At 39.9% G+C, this 12,930-nt stretch overlaps 1 protein-coding gene across 9 annotated transcripts in view; it reads left to right on the plus strand.

Moving 5' to 3' along the window:
• The window catches only part of Pced1b (PC-esterase domain containing 1B), a 155,622-nt gene that overhangs the window by 21,215 nt on the left and 121,477 nt on the right, over positions 1 to 12,930 (plus strand). For 8 of the 9 annotated variants that reach the window (XM_063254621.1, XM_063254620.1, XM_063254613.1 and 5 more), the window contains one exon: positions 3,189 to 3,268. The exons of the other annotated variant lie outside the window; for it this stretch is intronic. The gene's annotated coding sequence lies outside the window, so the exon portion shown is untranslated. The remainder of the gene's footprint in view (positions 1 to 3,188; positions 3,269 to 12,930) is intronic. 9 annotated transcript variants of the gene reach the window in all.

A 12,930-nucleotide genomic window follows, 5' to 3' on the forward strand; every position in this document is an offset into this window, starting at 1 on the left:
GCATGTACTTTGTAGGGCTGATGTGAGGCTTAGCAATGACATATTGAAGTATTATGTCTGGAAGTCATAAATGCTCAAGAAATACTTAATAAGACAACATTATTATCAATGTACATATCTCAGAGAGTTTCCTCACTTTTTCTCTAGCAATTTCTGCATTTATGGTACAGAGGGCGGTTGCTATGGCAGAGAAAAGTGGAAAATGCTTGTTAGGCAAGCATTATTTTTAAAGCCCCAGTCACTTTAAAGGTCTCCTATTCTGGTGTGCTCTGGTATGCCCTAGTAAGGTCATAGATAAAGTTTTACATACTCGGTAGAGTATCTAAACAGGAAATGTACTGAAGCAAACCAAGAACAGATTTAAAAAAAAAAAAATCTAAGCCCTAAGCAAACATTCTGAACTTTTGGCAAAGGAATTGGACTGCCTAAATCTCCATGACTATGAGTTATTAATAGTGACTCATTTTGCCATATTTTGAACAGACATATAATTATATGTCATGCAATATCTGTGCATAGAAAATTTCAAGACTTAATGGGCTTCTGAAAAATGTGCTATCCTGGGAAAGAATGGGGCAAGGAGGATACCATTCTGTTTTCCGCATGATACCTATCACACTGTGCTTATTAAATGCAATGGGAAAGATGGACCTTGCAGCAGAGCCTAGAACATGGCTCCCACCTGGTCTGCCAGAAGCCATGATGAACAACAAGTTGTACAAAGTAGTAATTTGTAGCTATCTATAAGCATTTAATAGTGGTCTAGATTAGACTATATATGTTATGCAGCAAAATGGCTCTATAAATCATTCCCATAATTCATTACTCAGTTGACTTGTTTGACCAAAACAAGTCAACTGAGTAATGAAAAACCAACCATTGGTCTTGAGACTGTGATGAAGAGAGCTTCAAGTTAACCGTTATCTTCCAATGTGTTTCTTCATCTGAGATCAAATTGGCTCCCAATTTACTAGTCTTCTCTGCCCTGCCCTCCCTGCAAGCCACAGCCCCATGTCCTTTCTCCATCCAGACTCAAAACTCTTTGGTATCACCTAAAGTTGAAGGAGCTTGGAAAACTTGTAAAGAGCACCTGTGCACATAATTAAGAAAATGTATTTTTAGTACCTGTTTATTTTATCGTTGTCATTGCTTCATTATGTGACTTCAGTTATGGACCTGATGACCCATTTGCATCCAGATCATTAATACCCTTTCATTTGTCCATTTAAACTGATTTGAGCTTTTAGATAATTATCACTCCCTGACAGCCTGAAGGTCAGACTATTTCCTTTTGTTTCACTCAGCAGTTAATCCCCTCATTAAAGGCAATGGGAAATGAATAATTAAACATGTGCCATTTTCATAGTTCAGGTAATGAGAGGTCCTCAGATCCCAGGGGATGCCACAAGAGAAAAAAATCAGAACGTGCTGAAGACTCTACAAACATGTGGGTTTCTGTCTGAATGGAAAAGTGGGAAAGCTTCGGCCAAGCCTCTTGCTATCAATTGAAACAAAACAAAATGAAGAAAGTAGTTCTGGAGCTAACCTCTGACACTCGCTAGTTGTATAACTTGGAGGAAAGCAGGCAAACTATTACAGTAGACTTTCTCCATTATATATTTAAAGTAACAGTGTTACAGCAGTGTTGTGAACATTAAATGCAAGAATATATGAACAGTGTTATGTTAGCTATTACGTTATCATTCTTTATGGCTACAGGTAAGTCATCTTCCGTATTCACTTGCAGTGTTCACAAGTTTACTTTAGGCCACTGGGACGACAGTTAAGGGTGAATTGTATTGGGCCCTGAAGAGAAAACCAAGGTAACTTTGTCTCTGTGGCATTAAGGAATCAAGCTTTTACCAAAGTCCTTCTAACTACTAGGAGAGGTTTTTTTTGGAGGGTAGGAATAATATGAGGTAGAAGACATAGCTGGCATGGAATGGTTCAACCATCCACCACAGCCTCCAGTGGTATCTGAGTTCTGCTGTGGACACCAACCCTGTGGCCCTAGCCTCCCTCTGGCTCTACATTCCACAGGAAGTTTATCTGTATCTCTTTATCCTGTGCTGTCAAAGACCAGCCATGTTCTTACCCGACCGTGTTTTAATCAGATGAGAAGACCCAAGCTGACTGGAAGTGGACTCAACCCGCTAAGGAAGTTCTGCCCCCATTAGGCAGTGTCTCATTCGGTCATTTCTTTTGCTGTAACAAAATAATGGACTATACAGAGATGGGGTAGCCCCCTTCAAATTGCAGAGTACAAGGAAAGTTGTACAGAGAAAGGAGGTGTAGGCTGAGCTTGGAAATATAACTGAAATTTGGTTGGCCAAGAGAAGGAAAAAGATGTTTCAAGTAAGTGAGGAAAGTGAGCACCATGGGAAGTGTTTGGGCTGTACTTACAGCAGGATGTTGTCTGTGAGTCAGTGACAGGCTGCACAGGGAAATGACACTGGCTAGGGTTGTTCAATCCGCTCAGACTAGCAGGGGAAAGTCTGAGAATTGAATGAAGAGCTAGCACTTTATCCTGCCATTGGTACAGATGATACAGGGTGGTCACAGGACTGTAAATGGAAATGTATAGTGCATGCAGAACCTGCAGGGAGAGGCTTGCTGGGAAGAGAATTAGTTCGAGGCCTAGGCCTTGAGGTATTGGGCAGCTGGAAGGAAAATGAAATGCATTAGAATATGGATGCTCTGTGATTGTATGCAAAAGGGCTGGAGCCATTGCTCAGAATGGCATAAAATTTCTTCTGTCATTGCCTTCTCCAAAATAGTGAGTGAATCCTGGGTTAGGTTTTTGTGGGGAAAATATTTTGTCCTTTTTAGAAAAGTTCTTTAAGAAGCAGCTTTAAAATGTCTTGTGGAAGAATATAAGTCACAGGGGAAGAGTGAGCAGAGTGTGAATGATTGAAAGAGTAGCTGAAAGTCCTAATGTCTTTCAAAAGAACATGCAGGTGGATTGATGCTCAGCATGACAGCAGTCTCCCAGCTACCATGTTCCCACCCTGAAATGAGGAATCTTTTCTAAATATCCCTTAAAGTGTAGAAAAATAGCCTAACGATACAGTTAGCAAGTAGTATAATTTTTAATTGAAAAGGTTATATCAAAAAACAAAGAAAAGCTTATATTCAGTTTAGAAAATTAAATATGGAGGAGAATTGAAATACCCTTTTTCATTTCACAGAGGAATGAACAGGACAAACCAGTAAAGAGCCCATCATCCAGAGTTGCCCCTCAGACGTGTGTCATGCCCATTGCTGAAAGGTAAGATGCTGGGACTACCAGCCTTAGGCCTGCAAAATCAGTCAAACAATACAAGCATTTACTCGTTTTTGTACCTCAGCTGCTATCAACTCAGCCTGTCCTCCAAACCAACATGAGGGTATTAGGGGTGGTAGTGGTGTTGATTCTCAACCATGGTCGGCTCACGGGGGAAATAGACTGGCTTCCTGGGCCTCGAATGGCTTGCACTGCTTGTGGGGAAGGGCACATTGGCTTTTCCTTGTACTCCTCCCAGACCCAGCATTACTTCTCTGTATTTTCTCTTTTTAAAGGCAAGAACTGTCATAGTGGATAAATTCATCATACTTTTCCTTACTGCATTTTTTTTCCTGTTATAGAATTAATGAACTGTGAAGCAGTTCGTTCTTGTGTTGAAGAGTCCTCCACATAGATTAGGTTACCTAGTGGGAAGGAAAGGAGGTGTATATTAAGGTGGAAAGGCGCACACATGTGGGCAGCCCCAAGTTCTCTCTGGCCCATCCTCTTAGCTGGTGTTCAGGGTAAGGTAAATTCATGGAAAGACATCAGCAAACCTTGTCTCTGATCCCACCCAAATGGATTGAGGGAACCTCCTGAGATAGTTTCCTTGACAGCCCTCCCCTGTGTGAAAACTGCTTCTTTCCATTCTCCCATCAGTCTCAATTCCCCGTTTCCCTCCTCCACAATTCTCTACTTAGCTGAGAAAAGGTCTAAAAGAAAAAGAATATCTGTAGACCACAGTGTTTTTTCTGTCTTAGTCTCTTTCATCCAGGCGGATTGCTCTCTTCCATCCTGAGCAAACATGTGTTAGGCCTACAGGCAACAGCCCCTTCTAGATGACACCTTCTCCCCAGACCTGTTTCTCTTCACAAACTACAAACTCATACTGCAGTAGGGATGCCCCCTTTCCACCCATATCTCAGTGGCCTGCTCAGGCTCAGGCACCTGTGAAGTCCTCATTAGAGAAGCTGCGGAGCTTAATTAACAGAGACTCAGACAGAGGTATTAAAAAGGGTACCTACAGCAAGAAGCTGTGTAACTGAGAGTCTGGGAAAGGCTGTAATTTTTAGCATAATCCAAGTAAGTGCTTAAGCCTTGTGATTTTCATCAGAATGCTGTTCCACTAAACACAGGCCACTTAAGCGAACTAGATGTCTAGTCCGATGACATTTTCATTCTAAAATTGGGTCGAATAGAAATATAGTCATGGATGGTTACATTTCTCAAGCTTAATTATGTCTTTTATGTGATACAAATGTCAACTCTTATGCAAACTTTTGTTTTCCCAGTAGCTAGAACTTTGAGCCTTTTTCATTTATGACCATCTTAAGTTTTTTATTGTTTAGCTCATCAGACATTTCTCTGAAATTACATCTCTGCTCTCTATATTCCCTGAAAGGCCATGAATGATGAAGCTAGCTGGATCTTATAATTCTAGGCATTCATCCCACTTCCTTTTTCTTTTATGCAGTGTTTCTTACAATTTTTTAAGTATCTTTAGAATCATCTAGTGGTGACTTACTTGAACTTAGCATCAAAGCCAATCACTTGCAAGGTGTGTTACATGCCAGCTCTGTGCTAGCAGTGTTCTAGATACTGAGAAAATTGTGGTAGATAGAAGTACTTGTGGTACATCATGGAATTTGCATTTTAGTTGAACTGACAATAGTCAAATGGCCATACACTAAATATACCACTAATATTGTGATACATGTGGTAAAGGAAAAATATGATTAACTGAACACTTAACTTCCCAGAGCCACATTTTATCAATTGTAATTCTGTCTGTAGAAATCTATTTCAAACTGTTAAAAAAAAAACTAATCATAAAAATGAAATCAGCAAACATTTTACAAATGCTAGTTATGTAGATTGTAATGTCTGTTTTTCATTTGCTGCCTGCTACCCCTTTCTTACAGTAACACAACTCATTACTGGTATCAGAGATGGTCACATGATCCAGCTGAGTCTTTCTCAGGATCTTTCTAACTGCTGCTGAGAGGTTTTGCCTTTGTAAGTGATGGGATAGAGGGACTGTGAATCTGAGATGCTGTTGTTTATGGCTGGCCTTGGAGCTCCTAATTCCTCATTGATACCTCTGGACTCAGAACGAAACCATCAGACAGGAACAGAGAAGAGGCCAGTAAACAGAATCCCAAACTGAGAGCTCTAGTTCCAGAAACCCACAAGATAAGTTGAGTTTCCATAATTGAGTTTAGGAGACTTTAAACTCCTATACCAATTTATGCAAGCCTGAGTCTATTTCTGTCAGTTGCTAATGAGTCTACCATAATATAGAAATAAGCAATGTTGGAAATATGTCTTAGGGTGGGTCATTCCATTTGGCCAGGAATATCCTAAAATGAATCCCTGAAGTTCTGAGTTTATTGGTTAGATTCCTTGAGGCAATTTTTTATTATACTAAATAATTTGATTCTTTTTTCAAGGTTGGAAACAGGGAGTGTTACCAAGTTTGCAGTATTTTTTCCTACTCAACATTGCTCAGTTGAGTAATGACCAGTTTTAAGATAAGCAGGAAATTTTTACTCAATGCAAAAGAGGGAGAGCATCCCCTAGAGTTACCTTCTTGAGCAAGGCTGGAATCTGGAATTTTTTGGTGGAACTAAACTGTCAGGTGGAAGTACAAGCTATCATGTCTAAGGGACTGGCACTGGCACCTGTGAGCAGGTGGTAATGGGCACCCAGCTTGCTTGCTTGCTTGCTTGCTTTCTGTTGTCTTTTTGAGACAGAGCATTGCTATGCAATTCATGCTGGCATTGAACTTACCTTATAGCCCAGGGTGGCCTCAAACTCATAGCGATCCTCCTGCCTCAGCCTCCCAAATGCTGGGCATTCAGCCTTGATGGCCAGGCACAAATAACACCTGCAAATAAGCAGAACTAACAGAAGCAAGTTGCTAGTGAGTTAAGGTGGGGCCTCTTGGTGAGAGGAGTATCAGTCTTCATATTTTTCAATACTCATGTATGTTCATGAAGAATCTCCTAAAGCTCTGACTAGTGAGTGCCTGGGCCAAGTGCTGTTAGTCAAGTGCACCTGCTATGCTTGTATCACCCATCTCCATGGAGCACTGTTTTGTGTTTCTTGGCAGTTCTATGGGACAGGGGCAGCCTGTACTCTGTCACAGGAGAAAGAAGGCTCTTCTCTTCTCCATGGGACAGGAGGGGATTTGATAAAGAGAAGACCCAAAGATCTAAATTCTTAGATTTAAGAGGATAAATTAGGATGAACTTGTAGAGATTCTGTCAGTCTTCCCAGAAGAAGCAAAAGACCACAAAATTAGAGCACTAGAGAGGGCATGGCAGGGCCCTGGGCACCAGCTTTGGCAGAACCACCAGATCACACCAGACGGTAGAACTGGCAGCAGAGGACTCATCCTCCACTGAGTGTATAGCAGAGGTGACTCAAGGACCAGTGTACACACAGGCTGACAATGACCCTGGCAGGGAAGGATGCAGTACCTCAGAGATGAAGGGAGCAGGGCCTTGGGCTTTAGAGGCAGAGTCAGCCACCCCGTTAGGTTCCCACCCATTAGCCATTTCTACTAAGATCTGTTCAGACACAGTGTCTTCTGGAAAAGGAAGTTGATGGAAAAGTATGTTTTCACTATCCAAATTTCTCTTTTATATACAAGTAAGACACCTGACCAGAAAAGTCAGGGCCCCTACTATTGATTACAAGCAGGGTGTTGCTTAAGAAAGCCATACTCAGTAAATGGCAAAAAGATACCGTACATATCCAGCAACTGAGCTGGTGTGAAGTTCACCATCCAGATATTTCCTTGGGGTGGCATGGATGGGGTAGCATAGATGAGCAGTGCTTTGTCTAGCTCCAGTGTCTGCTGCTGAAGTGGGCCCTGGACGAGGCAAGAGGCAAAGGGCAGGGAGAAAAGCCCAAGTGTTGCTGACCTTCTCAGGAGCTAATTCAGGAAGGGCCCATGGCATACTTGGTGAACCTAAATATGCTGCTCAACAATCCCAAAAGCAGGTGATATAACAGGGGTGATGAAGCAAAGGCATCCTTTCCAAATGACTTCCTCTTCCAGGATCTTCTCTGATTCAGATTCTGGTCTGGAAACAACACTGTTCCCAAAGGTGCACTGAATTACCCTCTTCATGTTTTTGATCAGCCTGGATGATCAGCTCTTTTTACTTCTTACTAATGCAGTAAGTCAAATTGTAGTTTTATTCGCATTTTTTTATATTAGTGAGACTCAGTGTCTTTCCACATATTTATTGGCTATTTGTGTTTTCTCCTAGATTTCCATTCATTGACTTACATGACAGACAAGAGTCATCTTTGGAGTCAGTTTGACCCCAGCATTCATTTATGGCCTCTTCTCTTATATTTTGTTTACCTTTTAAACTTCATACCTCTATGTAATTTTAAGATTGTGTAATATTTCAGGGTATATGTATACTTTGTCTTCCTTTGCCAAATTCCTGGCAATATGTAGAATTCTTTCATCTTTTAGATCCATTGTGATCCAGATCTGAAAATGAAAACTAAAACTATGCAGTTCATATTTCACCTCAACTTGAAATCACTACAGGTTAATTGAAAATCACCTACTTGATAGTACCTATGTTTCTGCACTGTCTTCAGAGCATCATAGGTGGCAGACTGCTAAAGAAGGAAGTTCAAGTTCAGAGGCCTAGATTTAGGATTTGAAAATTCCTGCTTGCATCCCTCCACAAGCTGCATGCAACTTTCAGCAAATCATTTGGTCTTCCTCCTTGGTAAATGTGGCCAGGAAGGAGCTTGAGCCACATTAATGATTTTCAGCTCTAGCTATTAATTAGAATTATTTGAAATACTTTTTAAAATATTGTTTAAAGAAAAGAGAAAAAACTGGACCAGTTCACCAGACTTTTCGGGATGAGACCTTTGCATCAGAGTTTTTTTTTTTTTTTTTTTTTTCTTTTAAGTGCTTTGGGTGGTATCACTGAACGTGATGATCTCTGACATTCCTACTAGAAAACATTTCAAAGATTCTAGAATACATTAAATTTGGGCCTTGTCTCAAAGTTCATAATTTTTAACATTATTAAAATGGAAACTATACTCCATTTTTCACAAAACACAATAGAGTTTAGAGCTGGCCTAAAGGGTTGGTCTGGAGAATACTCATTCATGCATTTTCCTGCTTTTCCCTCTCCTGTGCTGTTTATCACTCTAAATGACACATGATTATGGACATTTGTTGAACTGAAAAATAGCTTAACAGAGAGCAGTAAGGGAATGGACAATTGGTTGTGTGAATCACTAACCCAGAGGACAACCAGCAACCACTTTTTTCTGTTCCTAATTTGAAGTTAAAAATACAAATAATGTTGGGTATTGTGACACATGCCTATAATCCAGCACTCGGGAGGCTGAGGTAGAACAATTGCCATGTGTTTAGGCCAGAATGGATTACATATTGAGTTTATGTATGAAACCCTAAGAGCAAAACAAAACACCCACAATAATGTGTATTTAGAAGATGTAAAGTAAGCTATGCAGACATGTTATCAATGAAGAGGAAAGTATGATAGGATTATAGTAAAACCCATATCAAAGGGACAGTTCTTTAATTAGTGGCTATTCAATCAATCAATAAATTATGAATTATAAACATATTTCACCCAGAAAGGGTTTGTTAACAGTTGACAAGAACAGTGTATCCAGCATAGGACCTGGTCCATATTTATTAATAAAAAGTGATATTTCTGATGAAGAAGGGACTTACAATACTTTTGGGAAAACGAAACCCCTAATACACAAAGATATCCTATAACATCTATGTGAAACCCATAGTAAAGACCTTAAGAGTCTTCAAGAGTAGTAGCCTCACCTTGAATTTCAAGTCAGGAATATTTGTGAGCCTTCTGTGCCATTATTTAGAAACATAATCATTGAAAAAATTATGAGAAGGTGCTTTGATCATGAAAACCTAAGTTTCGTTTTTAGATCAAACTAACATTTTCTTTTAGGTGGTTATTGATGTGGCCCTTCTGTGCAGTGTCAGTAACAGACACATACAGAGGTTGCTCCAGTGTGAAGTTTGATTTGCCAGGCCACAGACACAGGGAAACTTGAGGTCACAGCACCAAAGATTTGGGCATTTCAGTTCAGGAACCATATTCAACTTGAAAGAATGTGCCGGTGTTCTTTGAAGTTGGGTTTATATAACTTCAAATTTCAAAAAGAAATATGTTTCTTCTCTCAATGAATTCAATTGCTTTAGAAGTCTGATTTTTAAATTCTAGACTTTTTAAAAAATTGATATTTGGTAGAACTGAAGAGTCTATATAACATTTAGATTATTTTAATAATAGAATCTCAGGGAGGCCGTGAAGCTCATGATTCCAGGGCCTCTGCAAAGCCCCAAGGACAAAAAGATGAGAACAACCTCACCTTGCCCTGGAGCAGCTCATTTCTAGGGAACCCAACAACTGGGAGAAGGTTATGGACAACAGCTCTCAAAATGCTACCTAATGCGTCTCTCATTTTGTGATAGCAGGACCAGCTTTTTGGTCTTCACTGATCCCAGAAGAAATCAATGCTTATTAGATTTTTCTATATATATTATCTACTCAGATATTTTAAAAATTGTTTTGGAATACACATCACACAAAATTTACCATCTTAATCGCTTTTTGCTGGTTTTTTTCTTTTCTTTTTTTTTTTTTTTTTTTTTTTTGTGTGTGTGTGTGTGTGTATGTGTGTTTATGTTAGAATCTCATCAGGTAGTTCAAGATGGCCTTGAACTCACTGTGTAGCCCAGGCTGGCCTCAGACTCACAGTGATCCCTCTGCCTCAGCCTTCCAAGCACTGGGCTTATACATGTGTGCCACCATGTCTGGACCATCTTAGCCACTTTTAAGTGTATAGTCAGGAGCCTTAAATCCACTTACATTGTTGTGTTACTGTCATCACAATCCCTATCCCCAGAATTCTTCGCATCTTGCAAAGTGAAATTCCATACATATTAAACAGCAGCTCCGCATTCTCCTTTCCTCCAGTCCGTGGCAATCACCATTTTACTTTCTGTCTACAGAATTTGACTTTTGCAGATCCTCATCTGACTGGAACTCCTTAGGTTCTGCCCTTTCATGATTAGCTTATTTCACTCAGTATAATATTCTCAAGGTAAGACAGAAAAATAGAATTCATACTTTCAATTGTCTCATAAGCAATCTACTGTAAGTATTCCAGCTAAGGTGTCACAGTTTGTTTGCAGAGCTTACTAGAAAGTTGCTTCTTCTGGTGGCCAAGAGAGGTGTTAAATGCATTTTAAACAGACTTGAAAGGAGTGGGCATCAATCATGGATTGCCTGGAACCATCTGTGGGCACTGCAAGCTCTCACAAGCACCTGCTTGGTCCTAAGAACTGTGGAAGTCGAGCAGCTCCTCCCTATGAGGGCTGCAGAAAAGCAGCCGGCCTGACTCAGAGCTGCTGCCAGCCCCCGGCCCACGCGGGCTCTGCACTTGATTACGGGTGTGAGTTCCCATCTGGTATGTGGGTTTCTCAGTAGGAATGGGAGAATCAGGCTCTCCACGTCACATGTTGCTATTATTTTATTTAACACTTGTCATATGGCCAGCGCTGCACCAAGCACAGCACAAAACCTGGAATTATTCGATATGCTCCTTTATTTGAGTGATGTTTCTGCCAAATTGGTTTTAGGGGATTCCTACCCATGCATTCAAAAGTAGCTTCAGTTCCTAATGCCTTCCAAATGCAGTCTTGATTGTTTAAAATCTGTATTATAGTATTTTTTAAATAAGTGCCATTTCAATGTCTTTAGACAAATTTCTCTATACATCATTAAGTTTTTATTTTGCAGAAAAGTATATATCTCCATATCTCACTGTGTTACTGTGTGAAATAAAGTGGTTGTTTCTATAACATAAAGTGGTGATTTTAGCTGAATGTTTGTGATTTGAATCACAGTCTATGTATTGGATCTTAATAAATAGAAATTAGAGTATTTTTCATAGGAACACTACTTCCAGATGCATAATTTTACTGTGACACCTTCCAATTTTGTAATCCTTTAACATAAAACGAAGTCACAGTATTTATGAATATTTGTCATAGACATAATACCTGCCTTTTTCATATGCCCTTTAAAAGACTCCTCACTTCCTCCCTAGAATCCTGGGAGTACTGGATTATTTAAGTGCCTCCTTCCTTCAGCTGCTGGACAGGAATTCATTTCTCCAGTAAGGAGCCTCAGCCTGAAGTAAGCAGAACAGCTTCTGAGAGATGTAAGAGGTAGTCCTTGATCTGTCCCCTTTGCACACCCTCCTGCCCTGCTAGGTGCAAAAGCAGAAGCTAAAGCTGGTTGCAAAAGAATTTCCTTAACTGAATTCCTGCACTCTTGGTAGATTTGGCTTTGCAGTCTATTATCTAAAACTGGCTGATAGAACTAGCTTTATTTACAAATGTACACAGTCTCCTCCCAGTCATTTGAGAATGTCTTACTTATTCTGTAAAGAAATGCTGGGTACTGGGTTAGGTCTTTTGGATGTACCCAAATGTATCACAGAGTACATTTGTTCTATGGTACATTGTTCTGAAGAAGCAATTATTGTAGTACAAGTTAGGACATAGATGTATGGGATAGGAGAAAGCTATAGGAATTCAGAAGATGGGCCTATCTCTGAACTTAGAAGTCACAGGTGAAGAATAAAAATTTACAACCTTTCTTGAACATATATGAGGTGTCAGGCACTGTGTTAGGCACCATATATACATGATACATTTCAGTCCTCATGACTATGACTAGGCAGTATATTTTCAATTCAGAAATCAAAAGAATGAAATTTTTCCCCTTCTGCTTGCTTAGCTTTCATACCTTTTACTGCTCTATTCCATACTGATGATGGCTTTTGCTTTGTATCCCAACCCTTGACCCACCCTATGCCTCAGCTTCCTAAAAGAGGAGAGCTTGGGCAGTATCAGTCACCTTTTGCCAGATTTGAGCGGTGTTTAAATTTGCATAAGAAATTTATGAGACATAATATGAAATATATATATATATATATATCAAAATGTATAAATATATTTTTTTAAAAAGAATGTGTTTCTGAGCATGATAGAATTTATTTGGAAGTGCATACTTGCACCCTTTGTATGTTTGTATAATTCTTTATTCCTGATGTGGTTCCTATTGCAAAAGGAAAAATATTGAACTTATTTGGAAATTTACTAAATATTTGCTAGCACTGGGGAAAGAGGCAAAGCTGTAACAGAGAGGCACACTTGTGCAGAGAAAGCAGCTGTCACAATGCAAGATTCAAACCAAGGCTTTCTGCCTCCATGTCCAGCTAGCTTGAGGCCTGAGAAGAGGCACTTCAGTTAATCAAAATCTGACCCATCAAAGCTAGAATTCATGTTTCTCCATGCTCTGGTCTGTTACTCTACCACCTTTGTCATGAGACAGAGAACGTTAACCTGGGGAAAGACCTTGGGCTTGTAGCACATGTGCACATACTTTGTAACTGAAAAATAGATTACCTGGTTTAGCTGAGGCTGCCTCACTGCTATTCCTGCTACTGCTTGACCTGTAGAGTTTTTTAAAGAAAAAATGTATGTTGCTATCCCAGAAGCCTTAAGGCTGTAGGCATCAGGCCCTCCAGCTGGAGCAGAGAAAGAG

Source organism: Cavia porcellus, unplaced genomic scaffold (assembly GCF_034190915.1).
Source record: "Cavia porcellus strain 051 isolate PalLab524CR breed Dunkin Hartley unplaced genomic scaffold, mCavPor4.1 scaffold_8, whole genome shotgun sequence".
Classification (NCBI taxonomy): Eukaryota; Metazoa; Chordata; class Mammalia; order Rodentia; family Caviidae; genus Cavia; species Cavia porcellus.